We start from the raw sequence: 8,384 nt of genomic DNA, 5'->3' as shown, positions 1-8,384 counted from the left end.
CGACTTCCTAGATACGGCCTCGACATACCTTAAATACTATGAATCTCATTTTTCGAATAACCGAATTATATTATTTCATGTACCTGTAGTTCAATTTTACATTACTCGAAAAAATTCAACGAAATGAAAAAAATTAAGTAAATATAGTTTATAAACTCAAAATTATGCCAAAATTTGAAACAAGAAATTATTTATTGTATCAAGTGCCCACACAAAAAAATAGATCTAAAAAACAAAAAATAAAAAAAATAATTTGCCGGGAGCTTAATTTGGCTCCTAGCAAAGAAGCCTTTGCCGAGTGTCTAACGGCGTGGCTCTCGGCAAAGGCTGACGATCGTTGGCCATCACCCCGCCGACCACGTTTGCCGACGGCCTAGTTTTGCCGGGGGTCGGCCTTCGGCAAACAAGGTTGTTTGCGGACGGCTAGACTTTGCCGGGAGCTTGGGCCCCGGCAAAGGCTGATTTGCCGGGAGCAATACTTTGCCGGGAGGCTCTTGCTATGGCCTTCGGCAAAGAAATCCTTTGTCGGGTGCCCGATAAAAAGCTCCCGGCAAATCGCGTGTTTCCTGTAGTGCTAGTAGACCAGATCCTAATCATAAGAAAATGTATTTTTAAAAAATCATATAAAAAATATGCTTCAAGAAAATCTACTTTTTTGTGGATGGAGAACAGCTTAAGTATAATCCATTTTAAATTGTTGCACGAAAAAAGAATTAACGAAAAAATAATAAAGAGAAGTAGGAAGCGATGACGACATGAGAATCTGTGCGAAACCTGCCTCATGCCGTTTCGCTTGAGTTACGTAAAAACGGGTGAAATGACTTTTTATGAGAATAGGGAGATTTCAGTGAAATCTTCTGTGAAATCTCCCTATTCTCATAAAAAATTGAAACGCTTCTTCTATCAAATCAATCTTTAGAGAAGCAATTCCAAACAGAACCGTATTCTGTATAGGTGCTTACGTTTATATAGAGATAAATGTGTGTATGTGAGCAGCAATATATCTTCGCCAAGTGTGGTCAGTTCAGCAGTTTGTCAACCTGGTTGCAACTAGCGCAGAACACCATTTAATTTGATAAAGTCTGCATAAAGACAAGAAATCACAGCTCAACTGGCCATTGCACCAGTCTTTTTCTGCTTCTAGAGTGCCGTGCACCAATCTACAAGTTCTATCTGAACATGCAAACTCATCCATGTCATCTTCCGCGGGGTGCGAGCCATGGAGATCAGACACCAAGGTCGACCTCCGCGGGGTGGTGCCCCGGGGCGCTGGGTGGGAGACTGGGAGGCCGCCCGCGCCGCGGTGACCGCGTCCATGGTGGCGCATGGCTGCGTCGTGGTCGCGCACGACGCGCTCAGCGCGGAACTTCCGGCGGGCGCTGCCTCCGCGTCGGCCAGCTCACCGACGACGATGTCCGCCTGCAGCCACGCGTAGTGAGACGATCGTGTCGTTCGCCAAGAACATGATGAAGCTGGAGGAGACGGTGGAGATGCATCGGCGCCCACTTTGGCTTGCTTGGCCACGGCATCCGGCTGTCGCATTACGGCGTACAACCGGACACGGAGAGCAGCATGTCCATGCCGCCGCACTGCGACGACAGCATGGTGACCGCGATCGTGCAGCACGAGGTGGAAGGCCTCCAGATGCACATCGGGGACGGGCGCTGGGTCGCCGGCGAGCAGTTCAGGGTACGAGCACTATCCGATCCGATCCGATTGATTCTCAGTTGCTCACACACATCCTCTGTTGATCAGTCATTGTCATTCCTATTGCGCCATTGATTCTCACTTCCTCACGCTGTTGCCGTGCTGGTCGTGACCAACGGGCGCGTGCCGGCGTGCCTCCACCGGGTGAGGACGCCGAGCAACCGCGAGCGGTTCTCGGTGCTGTTCGGCCGCCGGCAGAAGGACGGCGTCTTGGTGCGCGCGCTGGAGGACCTCGTCGACGTGGAGCACCTGCTGGTGTGTACAGCCCGCTGCGCCACGACCACGAGGAGTACTCCAAGTGGCGTTACTCGGAGGAAGGGCACAGATTCAGCGATCCGCTCATGGTCTACTGTGGAGTGGACAAGGAGGAGAAGGTCGTCGGAGCCATGGCATGATGATCCTATTCTATTCCTATCACAGGCAGCTACACATCTCTACAACTAAAACATCTAAAACTATTCCATCCACCCCGCGATCTGGTGTCGCTCGGCACTCCCCATGTGCCCTCGCTCTCAGACCCGGCCGAGACTTCTCCACGCGTGCTCGCTGTCAGCCCGCCCGGCACCATCCACGCTTCCTCCAATCACCCTCCCGTCTCCCCTCCCCCTCGCGAGATCCCTCTCCCCCGTCCCCGTGCCCCTCGCTGTGCGCACTCGCACGCGAGGGTCGCCCATGCCGCCACCTCCTCTCCCTCGCCGTCACACTCAGCCGAACGGACGAGCTCTCGCGATCCTAGCGCACCGCCATCCGGAGAAGCTAAGCCTGAACGTCGCTGCCTCCTCTCCCTCCACGTCGTACCCGCACCGCCGCCGTCGTCACTGTTGCTGTCGCACTCGCGCCGTCGTCGCCCTCGCCGTACGGATGAGCCCTCGTGATCCCAGCATGCCGCCATCGAGAGAAGCCGAGCCCGAACACCGCCGCCTCCTGTCCCTTCCCACCGCCTCCTCTCCCTCGCTCAAGACAGGAAGATAACCCAGGCCCTCGGATCCAGAGCTGTACGTGCAGCTGGGTGAGCAGGATGACCTGGAAGCGCTCCTCGACAGAGTTGCCATGGCCGGCCTTGTCGTCGTCCTCCGCGGGCTCGAGGATCTCACAGAGTGGTCTTGCTTGAATGCTTTCTATCTGATTTTGTTTGATTTTTTTAGCAGGGTGTTGGATTCTTTAGAGATGATTTCCAGGGAGTGCCATTTGGATTTGTGCGCAAACTGGGACCGCGAATCGAATCTGCATCCACTTCTTTCATTTTGCTTATATGAATTTGTGACAGGGGGAAGAATTAAGAAGAATGTGTATCCAACGTGAAGGTTGAAGCAGCCGAATGCTCTGCATGCTTTGCTTTTCTGAATTTGGATGGCCATGTTGCAAAAAGGTAATAAATGGGCAAGAATGAGATGCTGATTATTCTGATTTCTGGTAGCCAAATTAGTTGTTCATATCATTGTGCAAATTTTGTTGTTCTGCAAACCTCATTAATATTGGGGCATCTATTCAATTGATTCATAACAACAGTGCACCTGATGAGCACAGTGCAGTGTAGCTCATCGTGCCATTGTCAGCAAAGCCCTCTTGCAATAACCAACAACAAAAATGTCTTGAGGCCTAGCGTGTGCTGGAGTAGGTGGCCGCATCATCTTGTTAGCAGTCAGCTCGTCGAGTCATCGGTATGAAGGAACCTGTGAGGTTGATGACTAGCATGGAGAATCTTGAGAAGTGGGTACATCAACCTGAATACCTGATGCACAGAGGACATCTCTGTCCATTATTGATTTAGGAGTCATCAATATATTTGACTTCAGGCATGTGTTACTGTGACCCAAAAGTATGTTGAATCAAGTCATGCCACAAGACAGAGGTCATGAACAACATGGCACTAGGAAAGAAAACTTAGAGGAGAAGAACCAGCTAGCAGCACAGATTAGAAACACATTGAAGCAAGTTGTGCCTCGTGCCACTGACCAAAGTCTACAGTCAAAGCAATTTTAGGAATTCCGATAGAAAGCAAATCAAGACAGAAACAATCTGACCATGATCAACTCGTTGAAGAACTGAAATAGTGCGTTGTCGAAAAGTGGTAGATTAGAATTATTTTATTGCTTATTTGATAATTGATTACTTAATCCTTCACAGATGCCATATATATGCCCTTTTGTTTTCTGTCTGTTGATTTAGTCAATGATGCCTACACATAAGTAAATCCATGATAGATTCTGTGTAGAATCAATAATGCAATAAAATAACCGAAATTTTTATCTGAACAAAAAGACATACTAGACAACATTGCACTTGCCGTCTTATTTTCTCCATTTTGGTGTTTAATCTTGGGGCGACCATTCAAGTGTCTCATCACAAATTTGATCTTGAGTTCAGACTGCATGTTGCTGCTGCCACACTGCTGATTTGATAGTAGTAAAAAGTTTGAATTTTTGAAGAAGAGGATATTGCAGCAGACAACAATAAAAAGGTAACTTTCTGAAACTTTTTAACAGAATTGTAGTTTAAATAAATTATTCTGTTTGGACAATTGGTTTATTCAGCACCCTGTTATTATCTGCAGCTGGGCGCACTTTGTGCAAACACAACGAGGGGTTGTATTCAACGCTAATGGCAAACATTTAAGAAAATGAAGCACTTCTTTCTGCTTGCTATAGACATTTAAGGGCATCGTCATCTATGATCATTGCAGCCGTTGGTCCCCCAAGCAAAACATGAGTCCAAAACACGCTCCAAGAGTCAATTTTCTGAACATGATACAACCTACATTCAAACTTAAAATTATCGTAGCATAGTTTTGTCTTGCAGATATTTGACGCTTATTTTTTTTGGTAATTTTACAACACATGTTTAAACTTGAGTTATTGTGGAATTGTTTTTTTATATTGCATCGCAAAACAAATGATTCTGGTTGTATTATCGTAGAATTGTTATTTTTCCCATGAAATTGTTTTGTTTACATTGCAACGCAAAATAAATGATTCCGGTTGTATTATCGTGGAATTATTTCTCCCATTGCAACGCACGGGCATGATCCTAGTCAAATATAATATTATAATGTCCATCCGAACTCATCTTTATTTACCAAATACTTTGCAGTTTTTACACACAGTTGTTATGCTGTCTGTCGCTAGCTTATTATCCCTCCAGCCGTTGGAAAGAGTTAATACTGTACTTTGAGTTGAGACCATTTGCAGTTTACACACTGGGTTTGAACATTTGTCTTCTTCTAAGAGCAAGTTTAATAATACAGCTCACTTGCTGGCTGTAAGAATCCTAGCTCACCCATACAATAGTTACCTATTCACTATTAATATATGGTCCACTTATCTCTCTCACAAAGTTTTTTGATTTTTTATCTAAGCTGGCTGTAAACTTACAGTCTGCTTCTCCTCTCTCTCCTCGCTTCTCTCCTCCACATCAGCATTTAGCCAGCTTACAGTCCACCATAATACCTGCTCTAAGGCAAACAGAGAGATTCAACGTGCGAGTGCGCCTGGGTGCAAAACCGATGAACAATTGTTGCAGCAGATTCTGATTTGGGTCGAAGAACAGGAAAAACAATTATCAGTACCTATCCAAAAGTAATTCAGAGTTGTAAATTCTACTCCACTACAAATATGCACGAGAGATGTTAGAGGATTTATGAGCCCGTTCGCTTATCTTATAAACTGTACTTTTTCTATCACAATAAGTCAGCGAACAGTACTTTCAGCCATGACTAATTTTCAAACCAGCAAACAGGGAGTAAATCTACTTTCTAAATTATCATTATATTAGAAGGAAAAGATGATAACCATTATATTAATTCAACACTATAAAATATTCTTGATTATTAGGTGGAGAGGAGGATAGAATCTCAAATCAGAATTACAGACGACCTAGCACAACACACACATTTGGTAATCTTCGCCAATAAGTGTGGTCAGTTCAGCACTTTGTCAACCTGGTTGCAACTAGCGCGCACTTTGTCAACCTGGTTGCAACTAGCGCTGAACACCACCATTTGATTTGATAAAGTCACCATTTGATTTTTTTTAAGTTGTATGACGAACTAGGTGCACCTACTCAGCTGACTTCTGCAACCGCTACATCTCCCACGAAGTACAGCAAAGATTCTAGAGTGCAGTGCACCGATTCATATCTCATCCACGTCATCTTAACTGTTGCATATATTAGTTAAATCATCTATATCTTTTTCTGCTTCTAGAGTCTCCCTCACTACAAATTTTATCTTACCAGGCAACTCATCTTTCACTGACCATGCATCTACACCATCTTCCACTAATGACCATATCATCTCACTAACTTCTAACCTCTTAATGCAACCAATTTTAATTACAATGGATATAAAAAATATATAGATGATTTAACTCATATATAAGAATCATGCATAAGGTGCGGGGTATCTTCTAGTTCTAAAGCATGCCAAACTTGTTTCCTTACTGTCACTGCCGTTTGCATCTTCTGAATGAAGAAAAAGAAGAGTTAACACAATTTTTTTTTAAAAAAGTTCTTTGTCCTGCCCTGTCGAGGGTATCAGTAAGAGTACCCTAACTGACGCACTTGGCGAGAGCACCCGTACACAAATCGAGGTCCCCGACTCGACGCCCCCCCCCAGCCGCATGCACGGGTATCGACGTCCACAGCCTCGAACACGGAAAGAGCGTCGTGCGAACCGACTGGGGCTCGACCCAACGACGACCGTTGAATACGGAAACAGGCTCGTACGAATCGAAAGGCCTCGAGCGCAAGGACGCCGCCCGCCGCCTGACACGGGCACGGAAACCAGGGCATTTAATGCGCCTGCTGCGTTCTCACCTAACCCGTCAGTCACGGAAAACGTGATAGGGAACGAGCACCCGTCCAATCGTTCTTTTTGCAGCCTTGCCCACCAAACGAGCCAGAGTATGGCAGGGCGCAGCAAGGTGGTCGAAACGTCCCGTCAAGACCCCCCTCGAGACGCCCAAAGTCAGCGCTCTGCTCAGCAAGGCTTTGTGCGGCACCTGACCCTCGAACAGGCATGTTCCTTCCCAAAGAAGGGTCAGGCGACGAAGGACGGCACCTCAACCACTCTGACACAGCTGCCGCCACGACGTACAAGCGTGCAACGGATAAACCGGTCCGGGACGGCGCACAGGAGCAGGATTCAGGGGCACGCGTAATCATCATCAAAGTACCGAGACAAGACGGTTTGAGGCCACGCCGGTACGGAAGCCTCGAGTAGGTCAGCGCGCCACACCCCTATCGACCCCTACTCTGTCGCCTATGCATGTAACCTAGGTCTCCTCTTGGAACTATAAAAGGGGAAGCTTAGGAGCGGATACACAACAGAAGACATACGTAGAAGAGCAACCATACTCCATCTCCATCCATACAACGTCTGTATTCACCCCTGTATAAGCACTTAGGTGCAAGATAATAGAAACTTCTCTCCCCCGCTGGACGTAGGACCTTCTCTTGCCCGAACCAGGATAAATCTTTGTGTCTTTTCTTGCATCACCGTCTGGAAAGGGGAGCACGCACTAGTTTTACTCGTTGGTGTGACCCCCTGGGGGAAAACACCGACATGCCCCAAGAGTAAACGACGTTTATATCTTCCCGATAGCGAAACTCGATTTTTTTTCAGCTGTGTTCTAAAACAAGCTCGATTAGGGACAATTTGATCAATAGGACTTACCAATATTTCTCCAATTATCGGTTTTTCTTTGTCTTGAGCCATATCCGAATCTTCCTTCAAATTCCCAGCATTCTTGATACGATAGACTTGCCTAATCACTTTGCTCTTATTTTTCTCCACAGATCAATTTGTTTGATCAAATCAGTCATTATTTGTAGGTGATGGCCTGTGAATTGTTTGCTCTCTGCAAGTAATCTAATCTGAACAAAAATATCTACAAGGAGACGGCATCCAAGAATTACAAGAATACCATGGTGAAGAAAAAATGCAAAAATAAGGCACATATAGCATAGGCACATATGAATATATGATCCATATTGAGGGAATGGCGTTAGTGCATAAGAATTATTTCATTGCGAATTCTTAAGGCTAAATTGCTTCCTAGGAATTGGTAGGCCGACTAGCGTCTTTAATATTATTTGGTTTTTAACACTTAGCCAGAAGCTTCTCAATAGTGGGCTTCGCCTTTTTTGTATTGATGCTTGTTATGTCCTTTGGTTTTGACGCTTTTCAATTCCAAACAACAATCTTAGGCTTTTTTTTGTTCTAACATCTTTGGCTTTGCAATAATAGACCGATTTGAATCTAATCGGTCAGCTGAATCATCTCTTTGTTACCCCTCACCCCCAATGTGGAAGTAATAGATGTAGGATCTATTTTCTCTTAGGAAGGCTTTGGTTCATCCTTAATTAGTAGCACATGTGGATTTGATTTCATTAAATTCGGTTTGAGATCACCGAATTAGGATTTCGTTATCTTGGCCAACAACATCATTAGCTAGCCTATTCTCACAGGGTTCAACGAATAAGTAGTTTGGCATTATTATTAGCAATAGTTGGCTCATTTGCTGATTTATAGTTATTTTAATGGCCAAATTTTGGATATTAGGATGAAAAGTTATGGCTAAAAGTACTGTTCACTGATTTGTTGTGGAACGGGCTTAGATCTATACTATCTTTTTTACCAATTATTTTTTTTCTGATGCATTAAACATAGTGATGATGAG

The 8,384-nt window shown here is 45.2% G+C and overlaps 1 long non-coding RNA gene and 1 pseudogene across 1 annotated transcript; both read left to right on the top strand.

Annotated features, from left to right (window-relative positions):
- LOC8075614 lies at positions 1,471 to 2,117 on the top strand (annotated as a pseudogene).
- Positions 2,576 to 4,590, top strand: LOC110437402. Its single transcript, XR_002455500.1, has 3 exons — positions 2,576 to 3,076; positions 4,075 to 4,168; positions 4,262 to 4,590. It is a non-coding gene; the product is annotated as an uncharacterized LOC110437402 (long non-coding RNA).

The sequence above is a fragment of the Sorghum bicolor genome, chromosome 7 (genome assembly GCF_000003195.3).
Source record: "Sorghum bicolor cultivar BTx623 chromosome 7, Sorghum_bicolor_NCBIv3, whole genome shotgun sequence".
NCBI lineage: Eukaryota > Viridiplantae > Streptophyta > Magnoliopsida > Poales > Poaceae > Sorghum > Sorghum bicolor.
The sequence above is the reverse complement of the archived record's forward strand: the minus strand, read 5'-3'. Positions and strand labels throughout refer to the sequence as shown.